Source organism: Azolla caroliniana, unplaced genomic scaffold (genome assembly GCF_043228905.1).
Source record: "Azolla caroliniana isolate FFs.n. ecotype wild unplaced genomic scaffold, voAzoCaro1.0.p SCAF_3, whole genome shotgun sequence".
NCBI classification, from domain to species: Eukaryota; Viridiplantae; Streptophyta; class Polypodiopsida; order Salviniales; family Salviniaceae; genus Azolla; species Azolla caroliniana.
In genome coordinates this window covers 22,620,737-22,639,050 of record NW_028230438.1, presented here as the reverse complement: position 1 = coordinate 22,639,050, position 18,314 = coordinate 22,620,737, and positions in this window count along the sequence as shown.

Here is an 18,314-nt window from a genome sequence, read left to right as displayed (position 1 = left end):
ATGTGGAAGAATGCAAAGAAGTACGAGAGGGAGAAGAAGAAAGAGGAGGAGAAACATAAAAGGAGTAGGAAGAAGTAAATCCACAGATCTTCATTGAAACTTGAATTCACACCGATCTCGAATAAAAACATCGAAAGAAATTTGCAAACATATTTCCATAGAAGCTTAACGACATGGGAATGAGCAAAGAAGAAGGGAGAAGGAAGCAGCAAAAGGAAATTCGCACAAAATCCAACGGAAACTTGGAATTTTGCATGTAACTACCTTGAAGAACGTTATTCCTGAATGGTTAACGATCATAATTGAAACAGAGAGAGAGTGAGGGAGATGAAGATTGGGGAGAAAGAGAATAGGGACAGTCGGAGACGAGGAGAAGGAAGCAGAAGCGACTATGGAGAAAGAGAAATTACATGAGGAGTTTAAACGTATATGTGGGGGGGGGGGGGGGGGAGAAAATACATGCAGATTTGGCGATAAGAGAGGGGGATTACAGACATGTAACATGTATGGAGAGACAGAGATTGAGAGGTTGAGACATGGATTTACAAAAAGAAAGAGCACGCAGGTAGACGGAGATAGTTAGAGAGGGAGAGAGAGAGAGAGAGAGGAGTACCTTGAGGAGGAGGAGAGATCTGCGAGAGGGAAAGAGAGCTTCAGAACTGAGTGGCTATGGCGACCTGAGAGGCGCAGGAGAAGAAGAAGAAGAAGAAAGAGAAAGGAGGGGGAGACGAAATTAAATGATAAAAAAGGAAAAATTAAAAAGAAAAATTAAAAAGAGAGAGAGGGGATGGGCCCCAAAAAAACAATTTAATTTGGAAAGAGGAGAGAGGAAATTCCAACCGAAAAGAATGCGCAAAGAAGAAGAAGAAGAAAAAAAAAAAAAAAAAAGAGGGGAGGAGGAGGAGCGGCGTGTCATCGAATGGGGATGCGCCACGTGGAGGGGCCCGGGCGAATAAGGGCCCGCCACGTGGAAGGTGCATTTTTTTGCTGACGCATGCACGGACAGGCAGCTCTGTGTGTGTGTGTGTGTGTGCCGGCGGCGTGCCGAGATTTCGGCAATTCCCACGGCATTTGTGGACGGGCGGACGGACATTTCCAGAGAAAGAGACGGGCAAATTCCCACGCCATTTGTGGGCGGGCGGACGGACATTTCCAGAGAAAGAGACGGGCAAATTCCCACGCCATTTGTGGGCGGGCGGACGGACATTTCCAGAGAAAGAGACGGCAAAAATTCCCACGCCATTTGTGGACGGGCGGACGGACATTTCCAGAAAGAGAGAGAGAGAGAGAGAAGGAAAACTTATCATATTTGGCCTCAGCCCTTTGGACGGTCAATCGGCATCACCATTATTATTTTTCTCATTATTATTATTTATTATCCTTTCCTCTTATTATTATTATCATCATTATTATTATTATTATTAGCCCCCTTTTCCTTTTAGTTTTTGGTGTTTTTTGGGGGGGGAGGCATTTATTATCTCCCCCCTTCCTTTTCTCCTTCTGCTGCTTTTCCTGTGTTTTTGGTTTTAAATTTTATTTATATTTTTCCATAATTTCTATTGCTAGGCCAAAAGAAAAAAGAAAAAAAAGACCCAGCCAGCCCAGCCCAAGACAGACCCGTTGGGCCCCAAGAAAGAAAACACAAAGAAAAACCATTTTCGTTTAAAAATAAGAAGAAAATAAGCAAGAAAGAAAGAAAGAGTCGGTCACTGTTTATTTATTTATTTTTATTTTATTTATTTTATTTATTTATTTTTATCGTTTCCTCATAATCAAAATCCCCGCCCCTCCTTCCGTTAAACATATATTTTTATTTTTATTTTTCAAGAATATATATATATATATATTGTTTGTTCGAAATTAAAAACACCCTCCTTCTAGTTCTTATGTTAATATATAATTTGTGTCTATTTTTCAAAAAATATACATTTATTATATAAATATATAACTATGTATACATACCTGCTCTTCTAAATTTTTAACACCAAATACTACTGTTTTGGTTTTTAGTACCTTTTCTTGAACGCGTTATTTTAATAATTCGTCTGATGGTTTTTTGTTCTTTAAATTACAAATTAATTCAAATCCCTATACATAACATAACATACATTATACATATATGTAGTCGTTTTAAATATGTATTACTTTTCCATAATGAAATGTTTTTCTCTTCTCTTTTTCTTTTTATTCTTCATCCACATTTCTCTACATACTTGTTTTGTTTGTCTCTTCATTCTTTTTGTTCTCCTAATTTGAATTTTTTTGGGTGACATCTATCCTCCTTCTCCTTCTATTCATTAGGTGTGATCGTAGTAGTAGTGATGATGCCCTCACTTTCACTAAACACTCTTAATTGTTCTTGTGGTTTAGTAGTAGTGCACTTTGGTCGAACTTTACGTTATCAAAGAGACATGCAAACATATCCATCCACCAACGATTTTTCACAACTTCGATGATTCGCAACTGCAAACTCTTTTATTCTGTTAAAAGAAAAACTAGCGTTGAATTGTAAACTCGAAGGATCTCGAAGTTGGAGAAACTTTGCAACTTTTAAGGCATTCTAGATAAGATTGATCGGCTTCAAAATTCGACAAGTTTTCCAAATACAACAATCTTCCGCATTTATAAATTAAAAGTCTTCCAGATTTTCTAAGCAAAAATGATTCCATCAACATCTCCGAAGCCAATTGTGATCCACTAAGGTTACTTTTCAAGTTATATCCGAAGTGACACATTTACTATTCTAGATATTTCCTTAGGCCCAAAGTGCTTGAAGTACTTATAAAATCAAATTCCTAAGGCTTTCAATTGTTGAAAATATGGAATCTAGTTTTGGACACGACATCTTTTTCCTTAAGAATTTGTCTTATCAAGTAGGGTACACCCATTAGTGCAACTTTCGTCGGTTTTAAAAAACGAACTCAGGTGAAGATATTGGTGAGTGATAAACATGTCACGTGGACCATGGACCCCATCATTTTGTTGCATTAAATGCTTCATACGAGAAAAGACCTCATGAGTAATTGTAGTAGTTAATTGAATCAATCGTTCCACATGTGAATCAATAAGACTAGGTTTGCTTTCTTAAAAATTAGATTAATTGATGATAGTGTGTGTTCATTGAGACCTGAGTCGAGGGAGGTTGAATGAGATTAGCCACGATCAAGGCTTCTTTGCTTGGCACAATATCTCTCCCGTGTCAGTGGACAAATGGTGTAAATCTTTGGACATTAGTTGTACATACACATATTTGTATCTCAAGATCTCTTCAATGTTCATATACTCAATTCATTTTAACTCTCACCCTAGATTATCTTAATTGTCAACACTTCTTGTGTATGTTTCTAATAGAGTGAGCGATGAGCTATATTCTTTAAAGCGAGCAAAGTCGTAACCAAATTGTTGCAAATATAGGACTGAACGTTAGCACCATACATAAAATTGTGTTGTTTCCATATAACGGAAAAAAGCTCTAGTTGCATGTGCGATCCCCTAATGGACTAAATATTGATAAGTTTAGAAAGTCTTCGGGCTGCTAATAGGTTGTGTAATAATAGGGTTGAATGCATGCCAAAGATGCATCCTCCAAACTTAAAGATAAAGGAAACAATTGGTCCAAGCTAATTAGTATAAATCTAAATTTGTAGAAGGTACATAATCCATTGGAAAGAGAGTTTGCTCAAAATGTAGGCTTCTCCATGCAATGTCTATATATTGTTCCGGAAATGTTTATCAAGTTTTTAAGTTTTTGATGCACAAGTTAATCGTGGACAAAGCAATACTAGATTTGTCCATACACATGTTTTTTCAAGAGATTTAGCAAAATTTATTCTAAACAATCTAATAATAGGAATTTCTTCAAATAGAGCAATGTTAATGAAATTTGGAGCAACAATAAAAGCAACGACAATTGCATGATGTAATGTAGGCCAAAGTCGCGAATTGGAATCACATAAAAAAACCGCATGTTGGTGGAAAGTATCTTATTCTGCACTTCATATATAAACATGTTGTTGTGCTACCTACATACATGTTCTTGTTGCAATATCATTTCCAAAATTTCAATATCATCTAAGCATTTTGGATTTATTCCCATCACATGCATTTGCAACACAATACAAGTGAAATTCCTTACTATCATCGAAATGTTTATTGTTCGCTCATATGGCATTTATCTTCATTGTTTGACAATTTAGGATGGGATAAAAGGCACATCACAATATGAAGTTTTTTGTTTAAAGATGGAACAATTCCTCGTACTTCCAAACATAAAAATGCATCTACATAAGACGTGTACATCACATTTGTACCTGATTAGAGGCATACCAAGTTCCAACATAGTAAAACGTTATTGTGTGCATGGGCTTTCTAAAACTTAAGACTTCTTATTGAATGAAACATTTTCTACATCCCTTTATTGATGTATTGCAATTCCATCATTTAACTTATTTCCATTGATGGTAACTCAATGGCAAGTTCTTGAAGATAATGTTAACTCAATTATCACTATGAACTGATAGAAATAATCAAACAAAACTATCTTCAAAGGAGGATTTGTGATTCCTAGCAAAAGATGGAGACAACTCAATGTACATGATTATTGCATGTGTTTTACTCGTGAATGTGAATCGTGATGGATATACCATTGTTATTGACTCAATACATGGATGTGCAAAGGTAATACAAGCCTAGCACATAATTTGTGTCAATATGAGACCAAAATTAGACCAAGGTCTTGAAAATTGATAGTTAATTTGCTATAAGGGATTTATAGAATGGAGACAATACATATGTAGTTATGATAGGCATAAAGAGTGTAAATATCTTATGATAGTGATCATCTTAGGAAGTCTCATGGAGACCTTACCCAAGATTGCGTTACGGTTCTCCCATCAAAGTTAGGTTGTCATGTTACAATCCTCACAAATAAGAATTCAATTATTGACTGGCCAAGACGTTAGGGATTGCTTTAGGAACAAAATATAAACTTGGCAAACAAGTACTCCTACTAAATATTTTTGGAGGTCTAGAAAAGACTTGAAGAAGAGTTTCCTTGGGAATTCCCATAATTTAAGAAGAAATGAGACTCTTTCAAGAAAAGGAGTAGCCTAAGGTAAGATATAAGCAATGAAATTCAAAGTATGGAATTTGTTCTAAAGTAGAATAATAGTCATAGTTGGCGACTACAAATAGAATTCATTCCGAAATATGTTAGCATGGTAGGATCCCAATGTTGGTGGAAACAAAGAAGGCATAATCATATCGAACATCTTAAGAAGATGGTTTGTCCATGGCAAAGGTCATTGTGCGAAAGTAGAGGTTAACTTTAATAAAACTAAGTAGCATATGGAAAGGAAAAGTAGTGGACAAGTGGTTTTATTCGTAGATTGGAAGGAGATTCATATGATTGTTCCACACTAATAATAGCATCATGTGGGTTGGAATCAATTACGGTGGTTCAAACATCTAGATTCAACTATGAAGAGATCGCTTAGTAACCTAGATAATGGATTCCGTATCAATTGTGGAAGCCAAAATGTAGCTTCAATGGTTCAATCAATTTAGCTTTCCAGAACAAAAAAAGAGATGCACACACAACTTGGTGAAAAATCTATTGATACTACCTAATAAGTTGAGGAAATTTCCGATTTGCATAATGGCAAGCAATAACATATGCCTTCTATGCAAGAAGTCAATTTTAAAGCATCTAGATTTCTACAACTGGTTCACATAAACCTCTAGGGAGAGATGAAACAAAGACATTGTGTGTTTGATCCTAGGTATTGTTTATCATTGATGACTACAATAGTATGATGTAGGTGTATTTTCTAAAAGGGGAGTTTTACACATATGGTAAGGTCATAAAGTGGAAACTGATGGTAGGAAGTCGAAGTTATCAATTGGAATGTAGAAGATTCAATTGCCTCTCGATACCCTCATCGAGTAATACTTCTACTCCAATATCCTAAGTTGACATTCAAAGCATTGCTCATTCATAGCCTTCTTGTTTGAGTCATTCTTCTCACTCGGCTTGGAATGCATCGACACCTCAACAATCGCACATGCCTTGCTCTTCTTTCTTGGAGAAACATTGCCTTTACTGGCCATATATGTTGGCATATGATTTTTGAACATGAATTAGAACAAAAACGACATCCAACTTCTTGTATACTTTCTTGATGAGGGTGTCAAGAGGCAAATGAATATTGCACATTCATTGGTACAAAAAGGGTGGGGTGCCAAGAAACCATAGCAATTATGGACACTTCATGATCATAATCCGTTTGAATTGCGTACTCTAATAATTTTTCTTTTTAATCAGATTCATGGCTCTAGTCAATACACTTATTTACTAGCGTCTTGTTTTGTAAGACGAAGTTATCATATTTGACGAACCTTTCAGATTGAAAGTGATTTTATAATGTTATCTTTTACATTGTGTTAAAACTCGACATGTGACCAATCACCAACAAGAAGAGCATAATGCATCAACAACCAACGAGAATTTGCATACTCCACAATCATTTCCAAAATTTGGTATGTTGCAATGCATGCACATTATTTGTAGTCCAATGCCTCATGTAACAAATTGTTTCTTATTTACCTTTGTTGAAATGTTTTATTTATATAATCATTAAGCCTTCACCAATGTGGGTTCATTAATCATATATGCACATATCTTCCAACATGTTTCCTATATTGGTGTTCCAATGATGTCGATGTGTTCAAAAGTATCCCAACCTTCTCCCCAATGTTTCATAAGAATTACTTGAAATTTTATCATTGAATACATGTACACATTGGGAATTACAGATTAAATTATGGCTTAGTCAATACAAGGATTTTGTTTCTTAAAACAATATTGAAGAGCCATACATCTTTCTTAAGGTTTACGACAATGATAGTTTCTTCCCAATCTTTTGGATCATTGACTTTGCAAATAACAAAACCTTTCAATTAACTCTGAATCTCCTTTTATACTAGTTTTTATTTTCAATGGAAAAACTCATTGGCAAGCATTATCAAAGCAAAATAATATCTCGTTTATAGTATAAAACAACCTTTTTAATGTATCAAAGTCACTTCCGATGTTGAGGTATCCTAGAGAGTTGAAAAGAAAATCACAAGATATAGTTAGGGGTAGTCATGTTTATATGGAGGTATAAAGCTTCTTAAGTTGAACTACCAACGAGGAAAGATAACACAAAGTTGCTTGCTTTATCAAAGCGTATCAATAGACATAAGTTTTGTGGCTTTTCATGTTGTTACACTTAATGTGAATGTGAGAGAGATTTCAAACTTCGAGATATTCACACAAAATCTCCCATAGATGTTAACCACGTGGATGGGTGAAGAACAACACCCCGAGTCAAAAAGAAGGAATTTATGCAATAAAATGAATTCCAACATTTTAACGATAGCTCATGCTGACTAAATGCTCAAGATATCAAGAGGAACAAAACATCCATTTCAATTGCATAGTGGTTCTCACATGATTTGAAGCATTATATAATTAATATGCGAGTGTACACGGGAAACGAAATGAATGAAGCAAATATTTTTCTTTGATTCCAATTCAAGCAAAGAGAGAACACAACCCCATGTCCACACAATCGAGAAAGTTACATATCAAGTCAAATCAATTCAATTTTCATTATGGTTCACTACCTAGGCATTTGAACAATGGTATCAGACTTCACTATTGTCCATTACAAGGAAATGATGGTTTGGATCCTTGTGCTATGCTCTAAGCAATCACATACTTGCAAGTTGCGAATATTAGCCCGTTCATTCAAAGAACGGTCATGAAAACAAATCGTTAGAGAAAAATTGTGTTAAGAAGAAAGTTTTGAGTAAAATGATGCACGAGCCTCTAGACATTTCACCTAGGAATATGTTTATTGATGTTTGTGAACTATGTACGCTTTGAAAGATTTCAGTCAAAATATACATGATATTCGTGACCTATGTACCCTTAACTAGTGAATTGTGCAAACTTGAGTTCACAATGATGATAACTTGAGATATGTTCTCTTTCAATAGTTAAAAGTTAAAACTATCAACGTAATACATTTGAGTGACTCATACACTTCAATTAGGAATAACAATAACCTCAATTATATTTGCCTTCGACATTCCGACCGTTGATCGAATATTTTGATGTCACTCTACAATAATACACTTGGCATATTATCTTTGTAAAGATCCACTATTCTATCATAGAAAATGATGGTTTATTTTTAATTGGGTGGGTACAAATGATTATACAAAGTTGTTGATGTCACGTACATTTGTATGGCCCTAAAATATTGTTCTTTCACAAATAAGATAAAGGATTAGGTTACCTTCCCTTATCTTCTTGAGATTTTGTTATTGCTAAGAGACAATAAAAAGCTTGACCAACTATTTATAAAATGAATTGACATCATATGTTGCACACTATTTATAAAATGAATTAAAGTTCTTATTTTTAATTTCCACACAAATGAGTATCTTCTATATAGGTATTCGTCAAAATACCAAATGGAACATTAGCAATTTCCCAAAGGGTTATTGTCTTTTCCAAATTACATCTTCTATATGACATAAGCAAAGAACTTTGTATAGTTCAATCTCGTCCTCCATGCAAATCATCTGCACAAGTAATGTATTCATTTATGTGAAAAACAAAAAGCGGATCACATTACAATATAGAATATTGGATGTCTTAGAGGGAAACAATCATTTTTACCTCACTTAGGTGACAATGTATTTCTTGTTGTACAACTAGAAAGTACGTAAGAATTTTGTTAATTTTTATTTAAAAAATAAAAATAAAGATTTACCTTGGTATTAATGTAAAAATGCCCAAAGGCTACAATGAATTCATACAGTACATTATAACCCTCATACCCACATCAACCCACATGTTGAATTTCAAAAGCCCTAATGTAGGGGGGGGGGGGGGGGGAGCCTATCTTGGTGGAGCATATCTCCACTTTATTCTCTCTCCAAAAGAGGTGAGGACCTTTGCCTTTTTCCAAATTTCTCAAAATTGTTGTTGTTTACGAATCACAACATCAGGCTCACCAGTTATTGCCCATATTGATCTCTTAGAGTATGTAAGAGCATTAACCATATCTCCTTGTCTAACTGAACTACATTTTGTTTGACTTTTTGAAATACACATTTACATCTAGCCTTCCACAATATCCAAACTACTAAAGAAGATATCATAGATCAGAGCTTGTCCTCTTCCAAACAACAGATTGTTGTGGTATAAGAGACCTCCAATACATCTCTTCCATTGGAGAGGAGAAGAAAATCAACATACTCCTTTTCATAGTTCTATATTTCTTTAGCCAATCTTCCCCATCTCACAAAACCCCATGTATACACCCGTTTACCATAAATTAGGATACAAAATTCTCAACATTCTTTTCCAAATTGCGTTAGCAATAGGACATATCCATCAAACATGGTGAACCGATTCAATGGGAGAACCACAAAAAAGTACGTAAGAATTTAAACGAATCCATGGACATAGTTAGACAAATTGATTTTTTATCACCGTTCAAGGTTAAATCTGACATATGGAACCAAAACTGAAACATTTTGACATAACATGTATGGAATTGAGTAGCGATTCTTAATGCTCAAGATTTTTATTAATGGATGTTGCAATCAGGACATGTTGTGATTGTCAACAAAATGTTCTTAAGTACCTAATGTACGGTTCACAGTCTAACGATGACATCAACACTAGTACCAACGATGCAAGTATGGTGCAAGAAGAAAAGCTAGATAGTCTAATGTTGTGTAGCCACACTAATGTGAAAAGGGCCAAAACTTGGTAAGCGACTATATTTTTCATTTTTGTGCCCTTCGAATTCTTCTTCCTCGTGCATGGATAAGAGATATGTTTAATCATGCATTGCAATATGGCATGCCATATGATTGGACTACAAATTGGATCAAACCTTTACATAAAGGTGGAGATGTAAATAACGTAAACAACTATCGAACCATCATGGTTGGCTCGTTAGTGACGAAACTATTTGGATGTATAATGGAATCAAAGATAAGTGAATGGGCTGAAAAAAATGGTAAGAGAATTTATGGACAAGCTGGCTTTCGAAAATACTATTATAACACCATTGATAACATTGTCACCTTTCGAGTATTAATGGAGGAAAGTCGCCTTGGAGGTAAAGGTTTACATTATTGCGTTGTAGACTTTAAGAAAGCTTTTCATATGGTACCTCGTGACCATATTTTGAGACAAATGGAAGAGCTCAAGGTGCCAAGTGAATATGTGCTTGCAATCTCCCGATTATATGAGAAGGTTATATGTTGTGTGTGTATGAGCAATAAGCTTTCAAATTTTTTCAATAGCACTATTGGTGTGAATCAAGGATGCCCACTCTCACCAACTCTATTCACCAACTGCATTGATGAATTGGAAGAAATGGTTGCCAAGTTTATAAAGGAAGAAGGTGTTGAAGAAGTCGTCATTGGGAATGTTGTCATTATGCTTTTGCTATATGCCGATGATGTAGTGCTTTTTGCAAATACTTTAGGAGATGCGCAAAAGCTTATGAACGCATTGGAAAAAAATTGCATGCATACGAAATTAAGTGTTAATAGCTCTAAAACAAGTGCTTATGAAGAGCCAAAAAAGAGACAAGCCATGCATTATGTACAATAATGAGCCACTTGAATGTGGAAAGCTTCAAATATCTTGGTCTTGAAGTTCCTTCAAATCATAGATGGGATGAATGTGCTACACGTCGCTTAGACGCGGGAAAGCGAGCATATTATGCATTTGAGAACACATGCAATCATGGACATATTAAGTGTTGGGTCATCAAGAAATACCTTTTTGACACTTTGGTGACACTGGTGCTTCTCTATGGGGTGGTGGCATCCCTAAATCTACTTGGAAAGAGTTTGAAAATGTCCAAAAACATTTTCTTACAAAGTTTCTACAAGTTAAGAAACAAACACCATACATCCTCCTCCTCCTTGAGACATGATCACTTCCCATTGAGATATTGGCCATAGAAAGGGTTGTTAAATACATGCTTAAGGTTCAAAAAAGTGTCGCACATCAACTTCCATGATCGCACGAGAAGCAAGCAAAAAGATACAAAGAACGCATAAAAACAAAATTTTGTGTTCTGGTTGGATGCAAGATATGAAAAAATGGTTCGGTAGATGGGATGCAACACATTTGCTTCATGATGCATCACTAGATTCCTCTGTAAATGAGGTCTTTTTGCAACGCCAATGTATCATGACATGGGAAAAATGTGGAGGCTCAAGCTTCATACATTATGTAACTACACATGTTGCACCTAACAACAAAACCATATTCTTCGCGGAATGGGGAAACCGTACACATCGATACATGTTAGAGCCCATTCGTTGGCTTCTATTCGAGCCATTGCTTCCATGCAACTTATCTCACATGTATTGCGATGTGAGACGGGGTGTTGGGGCACAAGTGATGAGAGTGGTCGACTATGCACACTTTGCCCTAAACAAGTTCGAGAGTTTGAGTATCACACTTTGATACAATGCTCTGCCTTTGATAATATTTGACCATGCTTTCCACACATCTTCGACCAAGCCCAATCCTTGCACAAATTTCTCTCACGACCACAATGTGCACTCTTGATTGCCACATTCATTGGTAAAGTTCTTGAACATCGAGAGTCGCTAATCACTTTCACATGTATCACGTGAAATGTAATTTTTTTGGTCTCATAGGTCATATTTGACCTAAGACGATAATATAATATAATCTATCTATCTATCTCTCTCTCTCTCCAAGAAAAGATACAACTTTAGTATTAAGAAATGTCCTATGGTTGTACATGAAATACGTACATATAGGTAATTATGCCCCTTTGTTTATAGAGGTTAAGTTCTAACTATTAGCTTAAATAAATAGTTTGGTGCATAGTAAAACCATTACACCTTGTCAAAAACCCTTTTCTTAATATTAATGCTAAACCATACACTAATCTTAGATGCACACTCAATGTAACACAACTAGAAGTGATAAGAAGTGTTAAAGGAGAGAGGTCCATAGTAGATGCCTACCGGGTTAGCGTGTGGAAAGCAAAGTTGAATGTGATTAAACGCAATTTGTTATATCAAAGTGTGATACTATGATTGTCAAACTTGTTTATGGAAAAAAATGCATAGTCAACAAGTCTCCTCACCTACACTCAAACACCCCGTGTCACATGGAAGAGAATGAGAGCTAGGTCAACTAGAATTAATGGTGCAAAATGGCATACAAAGAGATAGGTTTTAGCATTTATTTGTGAGTGTGGTTTGTTTAGAGAATAAGAATATGCAATATAAGTATGAAATGTGAGCCTCCAAGTCATTCCTAAGTTGGAGATTCATTGGTATTGGAAAAAAAACACTCTTTTGTGGATAAGGTAATTGATGATATTGTTAAGTAGGAACATACTTAATAACCATAAATGAGTGCAAAGATAGGGGCTAAGGACATGATGAATCATAGAGCAATATCCATAAATTAGTATGACAACATAACTAATTCACATGAGGATGTGATGCCTATTCTATATTGTGATGATATAATAAGTACAATGTTGAGACTTCTTCTTAAATATTTGTGTATTGAGATAGATGGATAGATTTTATTATCACCATTGGAGATCAACTATAACATTGGGGACCAAAAGTGAAACGTTTTGGCGCAATATTTATGCAATAGAGTAGAGATTCTCAAATGTCCAACATTTGGCTACTAAGCATTGCATTTGAGAGTGTACACTATGACTATGAAAGAAATATGTGTTGGGATATGACCATATTGAGAATGTGGGAAAAGCAAACTCAAATGTGGCTGAAAATGGATCATTATAATAGATTGTGATGCTTAAGACTCACAAAGGTGTTTGGTGAAACATTGCATGGTTGATGAGCCTCCTTGCATGTGCTCAAAACACCATATCTCCCATCAAAGAAAATGTGAGCTAAGTTGCTTGAAATCAATGTTGTGAATGTTAAGGAAGCATAATTACATGGTATTTCTAGTGCAAATGTTGAACAAAGGGATGGGCTCTGGTACGCATGGCTTGATGCCATTTCTTACTTGATGAAGAAGACAACTTTTAAGTTTGATACAACATACACTACAAAGTTAGCCTCCATATTTTGGAATATAATGTCTACAAGTTTGCCTCCACATTTTTTCCAAGTTGTGATACATGGTTGTTGCAAAGGTCCCATTCATAGAGGAAATTGTTGATACATAACGGAACAAGAGTAATGCATCCTATTTTCAAACCATTTCGAATATCTGACATCAATTTGAAACTCAAAAGCTTGTGTACGTTTTGAGTTTTGTTACTTGATTGCCAACATTTGTATGAAGCTGATGTGAGGTTTTAAAACAAATCGTAAGCATGTTTTTGTCACAATTCTCTCCATGGCCATGATCTCAATGGGAAGCAATATAGTCTCAAGAAGTATAATGTTCATACATTGATTAGTTAATTCTTCATAAGAAAACAGTTTTGGACGGTTTCAAACGTTCTCAAATGGGACTTATAGTCTATAGATGCTAATAATGTCTCATACTTCAAACCCCTAGAGTAACATTGATGTCACCAAAGCATGAGACATGTGGTTCCCAAGAACCATATGTTTGACAATTCCAATAAACTATTCCATGATCTATACATTGACATGATGTATATATTGTACAATATGTTTAATTTGAGAGAAGGTATATTAATCAATACTCTTTGCCACTCATTTGATTGAGATCAACAAATAGGAGTAAATAATATTTAGGTTTAAAAGGTAGCACGTCTCAATCGGTTTTGTAAAGTCCACCCCATAACAAGAAGTCACATTATATTTGCTTGTTATGCACAGGAAGAAAAGAAAAAGAGCACTTATTGTGCTTTTTTGTTATGCTCTTGTTGGAGTATTCATATAGAAAGTTTATAAGTACCACACATGAATATAAAAAAGGCAAAAATAGTGAATTACTTATTAGGATTCATATTCACCATCACACAGGAATAAGGTCACATTGATTGGACATCTTGATGCACAACCAAATGACAACTTGATGACACCAATAATATAATAAGAGTCTCTCAATTATCTAGACAAAATCGTGTGACTTTAAGTTGAATTACTAGAGTGTCAAACTTTGAAGCCTATGTTACGTTGAGCACGGAAACTCCTTGTAAACAACCCTCATATTATACTTGATGAACTAAAATGAGTCCAATACAAGCCATAAAGGTTAGCACAATTAATTGATGCATCACAATGATTAGATAAAAGAAACAACAAGGTAGAGTAGACAAAGTAGAGATATACAAAGTTGGTAGGATGTAAATTAAGTAGGTTCTCAAGTGACTAAAATTCATTGCAAAGTAAACACCCTTAGAACCTGAAAATGCAACAACACGTGAGATAACACAAATTCCAATGGGTGAGGTAGTGGGAGACAATTGCCCAAGTGGGTGGTTACAAGTTACAACCAACATATTTGAAATAGATATGCTTACAACCTTGTATGTGTGGGTGTGATTGACATCATTTTACTTGGGTTACATTTTCTAGTGGAATGTTAGTCACATCATTTTTTAAAAGTGAATATGTAGCCAAAGATCGAAACCTTCATACATAATGCTTTTTAGAAATATCTCATATTACAAGTGGGAAGCCTCACGATGAAGTAAAATCCACCAAAATTGTACTAGAGTACTGGGACTAAAAATGATAAAAGGAGAGGCCATTTATGTGCCCTGGGCTCTTCTGATAAAAGGTTAGTTGCTTGCTAGTATACAATAATGTCCAAAGAGCTCATAAATGCACCCATGCAAAATAGACTCCAAATGGTTATGTATCTCTTGGTAGTATCCAGAAAGCCCCTAGAATTGAAATTGTAGCTCCATAAATACCCAATGGGTAAACACATGCATCTACCTACCTACATACATGTATATTTGGCTTTCATGATTACCTAACCCATGTTATGAAGCATAAACCTAAAACAACATGAAGGGAAGCTTGCAACCTTGTCAAAGGAAGACAAAGAAAGTCCCATATGTAAAGAATGCACTTGGATGTACGTTGGATGTAAGAGAGCAAGCAAGTTTGCAATAGTCAATAACAATGGGGCTTTGAAAAACACCAAAGTACCCATAAGGGAATGATGCTTGCCAGATCATCAAACATAGTAAAAGGGATGGAGAGCTTGTCATGCACAAGAAAGTACAAAAAGGAGGAGTTTATTTAGGAAGACGAAGATCACAAATAAAAGATAAAAAGTAGAAGATGATAGGATGACAAAAATGAAGGATAGGACTTGATAAAGACAAGGCAATTGAGCTCTTTACTTAATGCTTACAATCTTGTAAGTAGAGAAAGGTTAGTGAGTCGTGACCACTGACAATTTTAAAACAAGTTGTTCATCATATTGAAAGTAAAGAACAAATTGTTTCCCAACCTAAATAATTTGCTTTACAAAAATGAAAATCGGAAATTAGGAAACTATATTAAATATGTACATGATGAGAAAATAAAGGATACAAAAGTACATGCAAGACGAAGAAGAAGAAAAAGAAAAGGAATTAGCATACAAGAGAGCATGATAAGGGCTAAAAGAACCTATCATTAGTGGATTCAATTATGCTATTTATACATTCAAGTCAATGTGAAAGTTAGCACTAGAAACACCTATATATTAACCTTTGGGTAAATGTGATTGAACCTACTCATGAAACTGCGTATAATATATCACCATGATCATCAAAATAAGCCGATGGTTAGAATTTGGGTAAGTGTTTATTTAAGCCGATGGTTAGAATTTAGAAAAACATAGGGAATCGGTGGTATATCTTGTATGTTTAGCCTTATGGCGTTTTCTAATACTAATGCAGTATCTTTTTTGGGAAAAAAAGAAAGAAAGATTACATGAGAAGTTTTGTTCAAAGTTTGTTCTATTATTGTATATGTTTTACATGGACATGAAATATATCATAAGTAGAAAAATATAGAATAATTTTAAATCACACCAACATTATAAAGTTTGTTTTTCTTCAATTGTAACTTGTAAGGAAAATGTGTGACAATCCCATGCAAAAGAAAGTCATCATAGAGGAGACTATTGTATATGTGGGCCGACACATCTACAAGAAAATTGTAACCAAATACAACTACTTGATTCGAGGAGGACCATGGGGTGCATGATATTGCATGTGGCATACACATTCTTTGTTTTCCGCATCAAAACTTGTATTTATGTGACACCTTTTCGTGCTTAATGAATGTTGTTGATCATGTATGCATATGATGCCAAATTTTATAATTATATATGAGTTTTGGCTTATCATCTACAACTCAAATTCTATTATAATCCATGATATCTCAACAATAACAATAATAGTGATATGTCGATTTTGTTTACACTAACTTTAGCACGTACATTTGTTTCCTAAAAAGATTACGTGTTAATATACAATATGAATGTCTTGGATTTAGTATAGGCTCTAATTGCAACAAGAAGTCTATATTAATACACCATGTGCAAAAGTTGTCAAATATATCAATTGGGTGAAATCGAAGAAATATGCTTAATTTTGCACCCCTATTCATAAAAGAGTCAGAAATCATATCAAATTTTCAATGGATCATACATATTCAAAATGCTACATAGTGTCAATCATGAAATACAAGGGATTAGATATTGAGGATCTTCTCCCATATGCCTCCCATCAATTCAGCTCAATGAAAATTGTTACAATTAGATTTTACTAACATTGAAACTAATGGACATGAAATGATATTGTAGTGTCAATGATTTTGCTTCACAACCAACTATTTTGGCGATGCAATGGGTTTTATCATTATTTAGTTATTCAGAGGATTTGACTTTATCTCCACCAATCAAAGGCCCTTGAAAACATTCTTGATCAACATGTAATTTGATCTTATAAGTTGCAATGGAATGGAAATAGAAAAATAAATTGCCCATCCATTCAAACATGGTATCTTCTCAAAAAAGAAGTCAATAGATTGACCAATTTGTTAAATGCATGCCTCAAACAAAATTTATAAAGAGAAATTAACATATACATATACGGTATATTCACAGTAAAAATGCATTATAAGTGTAGCGATAATTTATGCTTGTTAGGGCTAAATTTAAAGTCAAATGTGTTAAGAAGTAATATGTTTCCATGTACATTTTTCTTGACCCTTAGCCCGAGCCTACATATTTTTAGGAGGGGCAAGTCTTTTTCTATTGGCCATGTCTCTATTTTTCTTCTCTCTCTCTCTCTCTCTCTCTCTCTCACACACACACACACACACACACACACACACACACACACACACACACACATTGAGCTTTAAGATAGATCTCCATTACTTAATGTGAGAGATTATTGAGTACAATTAAAGTCCAATGGAGGCAAGCTTTTGCCTTGGAACTTAGAACTACCAACCAAGAAAGACGCATACCAAAGAGGATGGGGGAAGGAAAAGGTGACTTCACAACACACTACAACCATCACAATAATTTCCCTCCACTTTGATATCAACCTAATCCTCGATCGACTAGAGCAACCTCACGTCTTAAGAATGTGTCAACAAAAATTTAGGTAGATGAAATTGAGGGGATGAAGGTCTCTTATATGATGGATAAATTCATACAATCTTTTACCCTATGCTTTTAGCATGTAGTTCAAATTTAATATTGTTCGAGGTCTATATCAAAGTAGTAATGACATCCATGTCTAGGTTGTAATTGCAACTAGCTTATTGAGATACTCCACATTTATGGATAATGGAAATTCTATATCAAAGTAGTAATGGCATCCATGTCTAGGTTGTATGTAATTGCAACTAACTTATTGAGATACTCCACATTTATGGATAATGGAAGTTCTATATCAAAGTAGTAATGTCATCCATGTCTAGGTTGTATGTAATTGCAACTAACTTATTGAGATACTCCACATTTATGGATAATGGGATAGTAACACGGGACAACCATCGTATACAAGATATAAAAGTATCTGAGTTTCTACATGCCATTAAGCAAATCCATCAATGTAGACATTATATAATGTAGGCTAAAGGCAATTACAAAACACACACACAATGTGCAATGGAATATATCCTTGTATTCTAATGCTCGGCATACACTAATGTAATTTGTAAGAATATTGGCATTGTCTTTTACTCAACAGAGACATAGTTACAACCACTTTTCTACGATGACTTCTATGACCCGTCAAATATCTACATTGTACCATAAACCT